General features: G+C 39.7%; 1 pseudogene; it reads right to left on the bottom strand.

Moving 5' to 3' along the window:
- Positions 1 to 8,237: 8,237 nt before the first annotated feature.
- LOC100406184 (chromobox protein homolog 1 pseudogene) lies at positions 8,238 to 13,815 on the bottom strand (annotated as a pseudogene).
- Between the last annotated feature and the right edge of the window lie 1,036 nt (positions 13,816 to 14,851).

Genomic DNA, 14,851 nt, shown 5'->3' with positions numbered 1-14,851 from the left:
CATTTCTCCTGTCTCAGCCTCCCAAGTAGCTGGGACTACAGGTGCGCACCACCATGCCCAGCTAATTTTTGTATTTTTATTAGAGATGGGGTTTCACCTTGTTGACCAGGATGGTCTCGATCTCTTGACCTTGTGATCCACCCGCCTTGGCCTCCCAAAGTGCTGGGATTATAGGTGTGAGCCATCATGCCCGGCCTATTTTTATTTATTTTATTTTATTTTTTGAGATAGAGTTTCACTCTTTTGCCCAGGCTGAAGTACAATGGTGCGATCTTGGCTCACTGCAACCTTTGCCTCCCAGATTCAAGCAATTCTCCTTCCTCAGCCACCCGACTAGCTGGGATTACAGGCACCTGCCACCATGCCCAGATAATTTTTTGTATATTTGGTAGAGAAAGGGGTTTTACCATGTTAGCCAGTCTTGAACTCCCAACCTCAGGTGATCCACATGCCTTGGCCTCCCAAAGTGCTGGAATTACAGGTGTGAGCCACCACGCCCAGCCTGATGTTAAATATTAACAGAAATAGTGGAGCAGACATTCTTGTCTTGTTCTTTATCCTTCAGTTATTTAGCAGTGCGTTGTTTAATTTCCACATATTTATGAGTGTGCCACATTTTCTTCTGTTATTCTAATTCATTCCACTGTGGTTGGAGAATAGGTTTTGCATAATTTTAATTCCTTTAAACTTATAGAGGCTGGTTTTAGGCCTAATACATATTCCGTCCTGAGGTGTGTCTCATGTGCTCTTGACACAACATGTATGCTGCTTTTGTTCAGTGAAGTGTTCCAGAGATGTCTGTTGAGTCTACTTGGTTTATAGTCCTGTTTTTCTATTTTCTTATTGATCTTCTGTTTTGTTGTTCTATTATTAAAAATGGGGTATTGAAGTCTCCAATTGTTATTGTTGAATTGTCTATATTTTGATTCAATTATGTCAATTTTGGCTTTATGTATTTCGAGGCTCAATTATTAGGTGTATATATGTTCGCAATTTTTAGGTATTTCTGATTAATTGACTCCTTTTTTTTTTTTTAGATAGAGTTTTACTCTTGTTGCCCAGGCTGGAGTGCAATGATGCTATCTTGGCTCACTACAAGCTCCACCTCCTGGGTTCAAGCAATTCTCCTGCTTCAGCCTCCCGAGTAGCTAGGATTACAGGCATGCGCCACCACGCCTGGCTGATTTTGTATTTTTAGTGGAGACAGGTTTTCTCCATGTTGGTCAGGCTGTTCTGGAATACCCAACCTCAGGTGGTCCACCCACCTTGGCCTCCCAAAGTGCTGGAATTACAGGTGTGAGCCACCACGCCCAGCCTGATGTTAAATATTAACAGAAATAGTGGAGCGTCTGCCACCGAGCCTGGCCTAATTGATTCTTACCACTATAAAATGTCCTGCTTTGTCTCCAGTAGCAATTTTTTGTTTTGAAATCTATTTTGTCTGATATTAGCATAGCCACTCCAGCTATCTTTTAGATACTATTGCATGGACTATCTCTTTCCCTCATTTTATCTTTAAATTCTGTGTGTTTTTGAATCTAAAGTATGTCTCTTGTAAAAGAAATAACAACGAAAAAGGATAACTAGTTGGGCGTGCACTTCAGCCTGGGAAACAACTGCAAAACTCCACCTCAAAAAAAAAAGAGAAGGATAACTGAAGTATGTCTTTTGTAGACCACATATAGTTGGATCACATATTTTTTTCTCCTTCCACCAATATCTTCCTTTTCATTGAATTTTTTTTTGAAACAGAGTTTCACTCTTTTTGCCCAGGCTGGAGTACAATGGCTCCATCTCGGCTCACTGCAACCTCAGCCTTGAAAGTTCAAGTGATTCTCCTGCCTCAGCCTCCCAAGTAGCTGGGATTGCAGGCATGCACCACCGCACCTGGCTAATTTTGTATTTTTAGTAGAGACAGGGTTTCACTATGTTGGCCAGGCTGGTTTCAAAACTCCGACCTCAAATGATCCACCTGCCTCAGCCTCCCAAAGTGCTGGGATTACAGGTACGAGCCACTGCACCTGGCCTTCATTGGAGTATTTAGTCAGTTTACATTCAGTGTAATTATTGATGAGGTAAAAATCTATGTCTGCCATTTTGCCTGAAGGTAACTTTAGTATTTCTTGTAGGGCAGGTATTTGGTGATGAAATCTCTCAGTTTTTGTTTAATTGAAAATGTCTTAATTTCTCCTTTATTTTTGCAGAATAGTTTTGCTGAATATAGAATTCTTGGACTTTCTGGCTTTCAGGGTTTCCTTTTTTTTTTTTTTTTTTTTTGAGACGGAGTTTTGCTCTTGTTGCCCAGGCTGGAGTGCAATGGTGCAATCTTGGCTCACTACAACCTCTGCTTCCCAGGCTCAAGTGATTCTCCTGCCTCAGCCTCGCAAGTAGCTGGGATTGCAGGCATGCACCATCATGCCCAGCTAATTTTGTATTTTTAGTAGAGATGGAGTTTCTCCGTGTTGGTCAGGCTGGTCTCAAACTCCTGACCTCAGGTGATCCACCTGCATTGGCCTCTGAAAGTGCTGAAATTACAGGCATGAGCCACCATGACTGGCCTTGGCTTCCAGGGTTTCTGATGAGAAATCAGCTGTTAATTTTACTTAAGAAGACTTGTATGTAATGAGTTGCTTTTTTCTTGCTGCTTTCAAGACTCTTTTTGTCTTTTGATAATTTTGATTTGTTTGTTTGTTGCTCAGGCTGGAGTGCAGTGGCACTATCACTGCTCACTGTAGCCTAGAATTGATCCTCATGCCTAAGCCTCCCAAGTAGCCAGGACTACTGGCACATGCCATCATACTCAGCTAACTTTTTTTTTTTTTGTAGAGTTGGGGGTCTTGCTATGCTGACCAGGCTGATCTCAAACTACTGGCCTCTAGTGTTCCTTTTGCCTTGGTCTCCCAACGTGCTAAGATTATAGGTGTGAGACAACATGCTCAGTCTTTTTTAACAGTTTTTATATGACATGTCAAGGTATGGATCCCTTTGAGTTTATCCTACTGGGAGTTTATTTTCTTGGATGTGCTGACTTTTGTTTGTTGTTGTTTCATTTCTTTCATATTTGAAAGGTGTTTGGCCATTATTTTTTGAATATTCTTTCTGACCATTTTTTCTGTCTTTTCCTTCTGAGACTTCCATTATGTGTATGTTGACACACTTTATGGTTTTCCATACGTCTCTGAGGCTCTTGTTGTTTTCCTTCAGTTCCTCAGAATCAGTAATCTCCTTAATTACTCTGTCCTCAAGTTCTCAGATTCTTCATTTGGCTCATTTTTGTTTGTTTTAGAGCAATAGAGTCTTGCTACGTGGTCCAGGCTGGACTGAAACTCCTTGGCTCAAGTGATGCTCCTGCTGAAGCCTGCCAAGCAGTGGAGACTAGAGGTGTGTGCCACTGTGCCTGGGAAGGTTTTGGACTCTTTCATATGCCTGCTGAAATCAGCTGTTAAGTCTATCTAGTGATGTTTCATTTCAGTTATTTCATTTTTCAACTTCAGAACTTCTATTTGTTTCTTTTATAATTAATTACTTTTTTAAAAATTGGCAAAAATGATATATTTATTGTGTATAAAACGTTTTGAAATATGTATACACTATGGAATGGCTAAGTTGAGCTCATTCATGTATGAATTACCTCACATATTGATTTTTTTTGTGTGGTATGAACACTTAAAATACATTTTCAGCAATTTTTAAGCAAACAGTGTCTGGTTATTAACCACAGTCAACATGTTGTGTAATAGATCCCTGGAACAGGGTTTGATATTGTGGCTAGTTGTTGCTATTGTTTTGTTTAGTGACTTTCCTGGACTAATTCTGTAGAGCCTATATTCTTTGTAATGTAAAATCTCTGTTCAGTTAGTTTAATGGCCAGTTAATGATTGAACAGAGATTTTCTCAACCATCTTGAATGAATAAGTCTTCCAAATTTTGTTGATTCACTATGTATTGTGGTATAGTTTCAATTCTCTCTCAGGCAGTTTACGTCTCTCTTTAGCCTTCATTTATTGCTTAGGAAAAGCCTTGGGGTCAGCCAGAGATAAGATATTGAGGCCTTCTCAGGTCTTTTCTGGGCATGCACACATCATGTTCACGGCCTTATAGATTCCTAGGACTACATCAGAGTTTTCCAAATCTCACAATGGATGTCTTATTCTTCAGTTTTTTCCTTTCAGTTTTCCATAAGCTTCTTGTTATCTCTGTTACCAACACCTCTAGCAGCTTTGACATTAAACCACTGCCAATGATTGTCTTCCACAAATGTCACATGGATAGGACTATTCACAAAGAGTGAGTTCTGATTCAGACCAAGAGACTAGTTCTAAGAATGGAACTGTTCATTGAGCTGCCAGACAAGTCAAATATTGACAGTCCTCTGAGACTGAGGCTTTTCTGAAGCTCCAAATCCATTCTTCCCCCTCCAATAGATGCCAGTCTGCTGCTTTTCATAGCTTTTGTGACAGCATGGCCATTGGTTTTTAATGCGACTTTGAAGAGGGGTTAGAATTAGGAAAACTTAAAAACCCAAATCTCTTTGTTCTTACCAAGATTCAGCCATTTTTCTTGACTAAACACTGTTCACATTGCTGTAAGCTTATGTTTAATTTCTAGAGTCTAAAAATTCTAATTTTAACAGGTTTTGGAGTTCTTATTGCTTTTATAGAGTAGAAAATTTTTGGAAGTCCTTATTCTACCATTCTGAAGGTTGGAAAGATCTCCAGCTTTCATTTCTTTCTTGTTAGTATGTTGTATTATTTTAAATTCATTTACTTTTATTTCATTTGTGCCTTTATTTTATTAATTTTTTTTCAAGTTTTCACATATAACATTGATTGTGTCTTTATTTTAAAATGAATTTTCTTCTTCCCTGTTGATGCTGGTAAAATAAATGAATAAATAACGGGAGTTTCTTATAGGTAGTATGTAATTAGATTTTCCTTTTTTATCCAATTTGATAATCTCTGCTTTTTAATCAGGTTTAGAGGATTTAATTTGACTTACTTATTTATTTTTTATTTTATTTTTTTGAGATGGAGTTTTGCTCTTGTTGTCCAGGCTGGAGTGCAATGGCGCAGTCTTGGCTCACCACAACCTCTGCCTGTCAGGTTCAAGTGATTCTCCTGCCTCAGCCTCCCAAGTAGCTGAGATTACAGGCATGCACAACCACACCTGGCTAATTTTGTATTTTTAGTAGAGACAGGGTTTCTCCATGTTGGTCAGGCTGGTCTCAAACTCTTGACCTCAGGTGATCCACCTGCCTTGGCCTCCCCAAGTGCTATTTACAGGCATGAGCCACCATGCCCAACTGACTTATTTATTTTCTTTAGAAGATTTAATCTGAAAGTGTTTATTAACATTGTAGAATATAAAACTACTCACTCTATTCTCTCTCCATTTGTTCTATCTATTCTTGTTCTCTCTCTCTCTGTATCTCTCTTTTTTTTTTTTTTTGCCTCCTTTTGGATTATTTTTTATGCTTCCATTTTATCTTTTTATTGTCTTATAAGCTATACTACTTTGAGTTTTCTCTTTTTGGGGAGGTTTATTTTGTCTTTAGTCACTGCTTTATGGTCTTTAGTATACACCTTCTATTTATCACTTCTACTTTGAAGTAAAATTATATTTCACAAATCGTATAAGAACACGTGGCACCGTCTATTTGTCCTTCCTTGGCTTTTGTCCTATTGCTGTCATGTAATGTCTATACATGTCATAAGCTCCACATTTCATTTTGTTATTTTTATTTTATGGCTCAGTTACCTTTTTTAAAAATTGTAAAAATAATTTTTAAAGTTCTTTTATATTCACGCACACATATATATATATATATTTTTTTTTTTTTTTTTTTTGAGATGGAGTTTTTGCTCTTGTTACCCAGGCTGGAGTGCAATGGCCTGATCTCAGCTCACCGCAACCTCCGTCTCCTGGGTTCAGGCATTTCTTCTGCCTCAGCCTCCTGAGTAGCCGGGATTACAGGCGTGCGCCACCATGCCCAGCTAATTTTTGTATTTTTAGTAGAGACGAGGTTTCACCTTGTTGACCAGGATGGTCTCGATCTCTTGACCTCATGATCCACCTTTCTCAGCCTCCCAAAGTGCTGGGATTATAGGCATGAGCCACCCCGCCCTGCCTCACCCACATATTTACCATCTCTGGTGCTCTTTATGTTTCAGGGTGCTCTTTATATTCAGATTTTTATCTCATAATATATTCCTTCTACTTGGTGGCTTTATTCAAATTCTTTTTTTTTTTTGAGACATGGTCTCACTCTGTCACCCAGGCTGCAGTGCAGTGGTGTGATCATAGCTCACTTCAAACTTGACTTCCTGGGCTCAGATTATCCTCCTACCTCAGCCCCCAAGTAGCTGAGACTACGCATGTGCACCACCATGCCTTGCCTGGATAATTTTTGTATTTTATGTAGAGATGAGATTTCACCATGTTGCCCAGGCTGGTTTTGAATTCCTGGCCCCAAGCGATCCACCTACCTCAGCCTCCCAAAGCACTGAGATTATAGGTGTGAGCCACCATGCCCAGCCTCTTTCACATTCTCTTTTTTTTTCTGGAGACAGAGTCTTGCTCTGTTGCCAGGCACCAGGCTGGAGTACAGTGGCACGATCTTGGCTCACTGCAACCTCCGCCAAGTGGGTTCAGGCAATTCTCCTGTCTCAGCCTCCCGAGTAGCTGTGACTACAGGCACATACCACCACACCCAGCTAATTTTTGTGTTTTTTTAGTAGAGACAGGGTTTCACCATGTTGGCGAGGATGGTCTCAATCTCTTGACCTCGTGATCCACCCGCCTCAGCCTCCCAAAGTGCTGGGATTACAAGTTTGAGCCACTGTACCTGGGCCCACACTCTCTTTTTTTCTTTTAATAAAATCTGTAGTTTTGTTAAGACAAAAACTGACAGTGTGGTGTTACGTTTACATTTAAATAAAGTTTTCACAGAACTCTAATACATGCCTAAAAAGATTTTACAATGTAGCTCTAGATGCAAGTCTGGACAATATCAAGAACTGATGGATCTTGTGACTCAGGACAGAGCATTTTGGGTATCAGTTACTTCTTAGGATTTCTTAAAAAATGGTTTTGTTCGTTTATTTGTATTTTAAAGTGAACCACTGCCTGGTATGAAAGTTCAGTCTTTTCCTGGGACCAAGACTTTTGAAATCACTTAAAGCTCAAATCAATTCAATGAAACTTGTGCTTGTCATTTAGTCAGTGACTAAACCCTGCCACCAACAGTTTCAGAGTTCAAAGCTCAAAAAAAGAGACCAGCTCCAAGAATATCCCTACTAAGAATACGGGTCCTTGTCTTTCCCTACTGTCCTATCTCCTCTACTGCCGTCTTCCCCTTCCCCGACACCTCAGCCAGTGGCTTGAACAAGCTGATATTTATAACTCCATTATTGGAAAGAAAAAGGTCTTCTGTCTAATTTCAGGAATTAGCACCTCTGAGATAGAATGATCTGCTTATACTGTATACTCTTCAATAAAAGACCTTCCCTCTTCCATCAATTTCCATCTCAAAAAATGGCAACTTTGGTAACTTAGCAACTGACTTATCCTTTGTGGGGAACAGCATTAGGTTTAGGCAGGGAACACCTGGGCTTACAGGTTTCAGACATTCACGCTTTTAAACAGCCTCTCACAGTCCTTATTTATGATGCCAGTGACATTTCCTTCAAAGGTAAAAACATTCTTGACATAGAAGCAAATCATTAGTTGTCTGTTCTTTCCATTGCTTCACCATTTCCCCTATCAGACCCCAAATTTTCATCAAAATGATGCTGCTCATCTCCCTTCCTCCTCCCCCCATCCCTCCCTCCCCCAAATAATACACCAGTAATAGCCAAAAACTACACACATGCTATGCTGTAAAAATGCAGTTAACACTATTGGGAAGGAGGCTTTGGGTCAGGGAGACGCTCTTTGAAGAACTACAGTGTTTTTTGTTTTTGTTTTCTCTCCACATACCCAATTCTGCAAGTTTTGTCCTTCACAGAAGGCCCTTTGCTTTTCTCAGCAAAATGCAGAAAAGATTTCCTTGAAACACTTATGCCTCTTCCTCCCCACTGGGATGGGTGTGCAAACTATACAGCTTGGAGTGGCTTTCAAGCACTTGGGCCGCTGCAGGGCACAGAAACGATACTGGCTCTTTAAAGGACATCGTCTCCAGCCACGTCTATGGTATCAAGATAAATAGAACTCCTTCCCTTTCCACTTGAGACCCACAGTCAGATGTGATGGGGCTGGTACTCAGGAGGGTCAATATTCTTGTCATCTTTTTTGTCATCCTCCTTGGGGTAGGGATGCCTTTCCTCATAGAAGGATATGACAACCTGTGGGCACTTGACGTTGGCTTCCTTGGCAGGGAGCAGGTCAGCCCTATCAGAGTTGTTTGTTTCACTGGGAACATGAGCTCTCCGCTGGAGTCTGTAGCTCCAATAATCTGCTCTGGCTCCAAACCCCAGGCAAAGCCTCGTGGCTTTTCTGACTCTTCTTGCTTCTTCTTTGCTTTGCTCTCTCCCTTATTTTCAGAATCATCAGCTTTATGCGTGTCTTCCTCGGATTTTTCTGTATAGTGTGTTGTTTTCTGTGACTGCGGAAACTCAGCGAAGAGGTCGGGGAAATCCAGGTTCTCTTCTGGTTCCCATGTGCGGTCCTCATCTGAGAACCCCTCCTCCTTTAGGAAGTGCTCCACTCTGCCCTTTACCACTCCACGGCCAAGAATTTTTTCCACCACATATTCCTCTTCTTCCACTTTCTTCTTGTTTTGTTTTGTTCCCTATAGTGGCTGCCAGCTTTCTGGTGCAAAGGGTGCTGCTGCTCAGAGCAGCACCCAGGAGTCCAAGAGGAATTGGTGCCATGCTACTGGCATGTCGGGTTGGGCTGGCGGGGGACATGGTGCCCAGGAAAGCAGCAAGCTGGTTGGCGCAGGGGAACCCCTCACTGAAGCGGCCTACTGCAGGTCCTCATAGAAGGATATGACAACAACAGAAGGAGGCCTTGGTCATCCGAACAAAAGAACTCGCACTCTGCGCTGCCCGCTGCCCGCTGCCCACCCTCTTTTAACACTGTTACGGTTCAAGTGTGCTGGTTAAATTCTTCCAGCTTTTGTATGCTTTTGTGTCCTTTGTTTTTGAAAATTTTTCTCTGGGTATAGAAATCTAGGTTGGCAATTGTCTTTTAGTACTTGAAGTATATTGCTTCACTCTCTTCTAGGCTCACATTACTTGCTGCAAAAATCTTTTGCTGTTTTAATATTCTTTACATAAGTTGTCTTTTTTCTTTTGGCTGATGTAAAATTTAAAATGTTTCTTCTTATGAGTAGTCCTAAGAAATTTGAATATGGCATACTGCTTTTATTGCTGTTACTTGGGCTTGGGGTTCATTGACCTTCTTAGATCCATGGATTTATAATTTCCATCAATTTAGATTTTTTTATTTTTGAGACAGAGTCTTGCTCTGATGCCCAGGCTGAAGTGCAGTGGTGTAATCTCAGCTCATTGCAGCCTCCATCTCTCAGATTCAAGAGATTCTCCTGTCTCAGCCTCCCGAGTAGCTGGGACTACAGGTGCCTGCCACCATGCCTGGCTAACTTTTTGTATTTTTAGTAGAGACAGGTTTTGTCATGTTGGCCAGGCGAGTCTCGAACTTTTGGCCTCAAATGATCTGCCTGCCTCAGCCTTCTGAAGTGCTGGGGTTACAGGCATTAGCCACCATTCCAGGCCTATTTAGAAAATTTTTATGGACTTATTTTTCTCCTCCTTATGAGCTATATTTTTCTGCTTATTTGCATAGCTTCATTTTTTTATTAGATGACAAACTGAATTTTATATTCATGGGTGCTGAGTTTTTTTGTGGTTTTAAAGTATTGTTGTATTCATTCTGGGAAGCCATTATCTGTAAACATGTTGGTCATTTCAATAATCGCTTTTCGGGGTTTTGAGTTTTTGTTTTTGCTTTAATGAAATGAGGTCTCGCTATATTGCCAAGGCTGGTCTCGAACGCCTAAACTCAAATAATCCTCCAATCTCGGCCTCCCAAAGTGCTGGGTTTACAGGGGTGACCCACCATGCCCAACCAGTTTTTAGTTTTTTTAAGTGAAATTAGAGCAGCCAAATTGACTTCACTACTGAGACAGTCCTTAGTACTCCACCCCAGCCTTGTGTATTGTAAAGTTACTCCACTTTGATTATTAAGAATATGGACTATTCTCAACCTTGTGTAATTTCTGATAATTATTCTGCTCCATTCTGTCCAGTGGTTCTTTCTCTGGTCCCTGTCAGTTTTTTCACACCCATGTGCTAATCATTACTCTACTGAAGACTAAAAGGAAACCTTTTGTAGGTCCTCTGCAGCTCTCTTCTCTTCAACAGTTTGTCCTGTGAATTCTAGATGCCTGCACCTCTTCAAATTCTCAGCCCTAACTTCTCAACTCAAGGAGACTGTGAACTCCATGTAGGCTCCTCCTCATTGTGCAGAGTTCTAGAAAACACCTCTGGCTAGGACGCTAGGTGAGCCATTTTTCACATTTTTTCTTTCTTTTTTTTTTTTCTTTTCTTTTTTAACTGTAGTTTTCCCTAATGCCCTCTTTTTTTCTCATACTTCTCCCTGTAATTAATGGTTGCTTATATAACTCATTGTGTATCACATTCATATCGTACACCATTACAATTCCTCCCTCTCTCACCAGACTTTAAGCACCTAAAGGATGAGAACATGTCATCAGTCTATCCTCAACATCAATAAATTATCACATACAGTTCTATTATCCTCAGTGTCTACCAGACTGCCAAATATCATTGTTTAGTATGCCAAAACAAAAATTACGGTAATGATGTGAGGTATCTCTTTTCTTTTTTTGAGATTGAGTCTCGCTCTGTCATCCAGGCTGGAAAACCTCCGCCTCCCAGGTTCAAGCAGTTCTCTGCCACAGCCTCTCAAGTAGCTGGAATTACAAGTACCTGCCACCATGCCCAGCTAATTTTTATATATATATATTTTTTTTTTTTTAAGGGAGAAAGAGAAAGAAAAAGAGGGAAAAAGAGGAAAAAAAGAGGGAAAAAGAGAAAAAGAGGGAAAAAGAAATATTACTTCAATCCTAAAATGGGTATCAATAATGGCCGATCAATATTTGGTGTGTTTAAAGTGGATAATGTATATTTTGTGTGTTTAAAATGGAGAGCTCTATTGAGTTTATTTGTTCTGGTTCTGAGTTCAAGTCCTGGATATCATTATCAATTTTCTGTCTCATTAAATCTAAATCTCATTATGGGTCTTATGTATCTGGGTGTTAAAATCTCTTATTATTACATTAATCCTTTTACCCTTGTATCCTTGTACCTTTGAAATCTATTTTATTAATTATGAGAATTGCAACTCCTGCTTTTTATTTATTTATTTTTGCTTTCTATTTGGTTGGTAAGTTTTTTTCCAACCCTTTATTTTGAGTCTTTGTATATCTTTAGATATACCGTTAGATTTTGTCTGTATCTTTTGATTGGGGGATTTAGTTGATTTAAATTTAGGGTTACTGCCATTTAATATTAACTGGCTATTTTATCCTTTCGTTGATGTAAATTCTTCTTTATGTTAATGCTCTTTACTTTTTGGTTTATTTTTAGAAAGGCTCATACTGGTTGTTCCTTTCTATGTATAATACTTCTTTTAGAAGTTCTTGTAAAGCAGGCCTGGTAGTAGTAAAATCTCTAAGTACTTGCTTGTTCCTAAAAGATTTTATTTTTCCTTCTATTGTAAAGCTTAAATTGGCAGGATATGAAATTCTGGGCTGAAATTCTGTTCTTTAAGTATATTGAATATTGGCCCCCACTTTATTCTAGCTTGTAGGGTTTCCGCTGAGAGATCTGCTGTAAGCCTGATAGGCTTCCCTTTATGGGTAACCTGATCTTTCCCTCTGGCTGCCCTAATATTTTCTCCTTCGTTTCGATCCTGGTGAATCTAACGATTATGTGCCTTGGGGTTGGTCTTCTTGAGGAATATCTTTGTGATGTTCTCTGTATTGCCTGGGGTTGAATAGTGTCCTGCTTTGCTAAGTTGGGAAAATTTTCCTGGATAATGTCCTGAAAAGTATTTTCCAACTTGAATTTATTCTCTCCATCACATTCAGGTACACCGATCAAACGTATTTTAGGTCTTTTCACATAGTCCCATATTTCTTGGAGACTTTGCTCATTCCTTTTTATCCTTTTTTCTCTATTCTTGTCTTGTCATTTTATTTCATTAAGTTGGTCTTCGACCTCTGATATCCTTTCTTCTGCTTGATCCATTGGCCTATTTAAGCTTGTACATATTTCACTAAGTTCTCGTGTTGTATTTTTCAACTCCATAAGTTCATTTGTATTCCTCTCTATATTGTCTATTCTTTTCATCATTTCATCGAACCTTTTTTCAAAGTTCTTAGTTTCTTTACATTGGGTTAGAACAAGTTCCTTTAACTCCCAGAAGTTTCTTATCATCCACCTTTTAAAGCCAACTTCAGATAATGGAACACAGTCCTTTTCCGTCAGGGCTTGTTCCTTTACTGATGAGTCCTTTTCCATCAGGGCTTGTTCCGTTGCTGATGGGTTCTGATTTTGAGTATACTCGGCCTTCTTAGGCTGTTTTTTTCCCTTCATTGTAGATGAACCGCCTTTCTAATTAGGATTCTGAGTCGACGTCTGATTTATTGATTCCCAGTGCTGGGATCTGAGCAACCCACTGTGGCAGCCTAAATAGCAGCGATAAGACTGATGGTGCTCTTCTGCCCGGGAATCTCTGGTCTGGCTTCCCTCTTGAGTCCGCAACAAGTGGCTCTGACTTCCTGGAGCTCCAAACTCCAGTCAGTAGGGGAAGCAGTCCCGTTGGCTCTGCATGAAGAGCTGCTGTGCCGAGACGCCGGCAAAACCGCTGCGGCGGCCACAAGAGTCGCGCTGGCGACCCGTGGGGCTCCTCCACTGGGAATCAGCTGATCCGTGAGTGATGAAAATTCGTCTAAAAGTGTGGCGTTGTCTCCTTCTCTGAGCTTTCACTGGGAGCTACAATCCAGAGCTGTTAGTGATCGGCCGTCTTGGATCGGTCCTCCTAATTTTTATATTTTTAGTAGAGATGGGGTCTCTCACATTTTTTCACTCAAAGGGACCAATACTTTTCATGGCCTGTTGTCCATTTTAGAAAAACCATTGTTTCTTGTCTTTTGTCTGTGTTTTTAGTTGTTGAAGATAGGAGGGTAAATGTTATACTTTTATACTTCCTTGTTATACTTCCATGTTCAGAAGTGAAAGTCTCTTAAAAGCATTTAAGTACTTGATACTTCTAGCTGAATAGGTGCAAACAGCATACTATACCTATTATTTATTTTGCTGATTTATTTTTTAGAGACAAGGTATCATTCTGTCACCCAGGCTGGAGTGCAGTGGTGCCATCATGGCTCACTGCCGCATGGACCATCTAGGCTCAGGTGTTCCTCTCACCTCAGCTGCCAAAGTAGCTGGGACCACAGGCACAGGCTGCCATGCCTGGCTAATTTTTATTTTTTGTAGAGACGAGGTATTCCTATGTTGGCCCTTCTAGTCTCAAACTCCTGTGCTCAAGCTGATCTCGAACTCCTGCTCAGTGATCTCCCCACTTCAGCCTCCCAAAGTGATGGATTTCCCAGCCTATATTTAGACTACTATGATGATCACAAGATGTTAGGGCCATCAAAATTTCTTTGGATTATATTATGTAATGTTGGAGAGAAAGAAATACCACATCTGGAAGAATAACTATAATAGGAGTGCTTACCTGATACATTTTATAACCTACAATCATCCTCCGAGATCCACAAATTAAACAAGTGAGTTCAGTGAGGATATGTTAGCAATTATCATCCTTGCACATACTAAGCCAGAAAGCAAGAATAAAAAAATACCAAAACATTACTATAGTGTGGCCCACATTTCCTGATCCTAATGAGATAAAAGTAGAAATCAGTAACAAAAAGATAATTTTCAAATGCAAATATTTGGAAAACATAAACACAAGTCTCTTTATGAACTCATGGAAAGAGTTCCAAGATACAAAATTGAAGTAAATAATTCAAAGTACTGAATATTGTTTAACATATGGCACCATTTATATAAAGGGGGAAGTATATATTTCTATTTCTCTCTCTATATATAAATTATCTGGAAATATACACAAAAAATTAACAATGAGCACTTTATTGGGGGAAGTGTATGAAACCATGCAGATGGGATCACAAGTAACAGTGAAACTTTCACTGAATGCCAACTTATAGTTTTCACTTTTCAATACTATCAGTGTATCAACTAACCAAAAATTAAGTGTTCAAAATTATTTATAAAATGTATTTTTTGACAATTCCTGAGCCAAAGAAAGAAACATAATGGGGAATTATAATATATTTAGAACTGAAGGTAATAATAAAATACTTACATTCTAAAATTTGTAAGAAGTTCCTGAAATAGTACAAGAGGAACATTAACAGTCTTAAATGTTTATAGTATAGCAGAGGCTAGATTGGAGGTAAAGTGGTAAGAATTCCCTTCTAAAAGTTAGAACTACTGTAATAATAGTGCAGATCCTATAAGAAGAGTGCAAACTGTGCAAATTCAAGGGAAACATTTTTTTTTCTCCCCCCCACCCCCCGCCACCCCAAGGGAAACATTTTAATTGAATTCTATTTCTGTCATATGCTGGATAATTTATTTGAACAAATCTGATTAAAACAATTAAAAATCTGGCCAGGCGTGATGACTCATGACTGTAGTCCCAACCCTTTTCGAGGCTAAGGCAGAAGGATCACTTGAGCCGAGGAGTTCAAGACTAGCATGGGCAACATGCT

This window comes from Callithrix jacchus, chromosome 19, assembly GCF_049354715.1.
Source record: "Callithrix jacchus isolate 240 chromosome 19, calJac240_pri, whole genome shotgun sequence".
NCBI lineage: Eukaryota > Metazoa > Chordata > Mammalia > Primates > Cebidae > Callithrix > Callithrix jacchus.
Note: the sequence above shows the minus strand (reverse complement) of the source record. Positions and strands in the feature narration are given on the sequence as shown.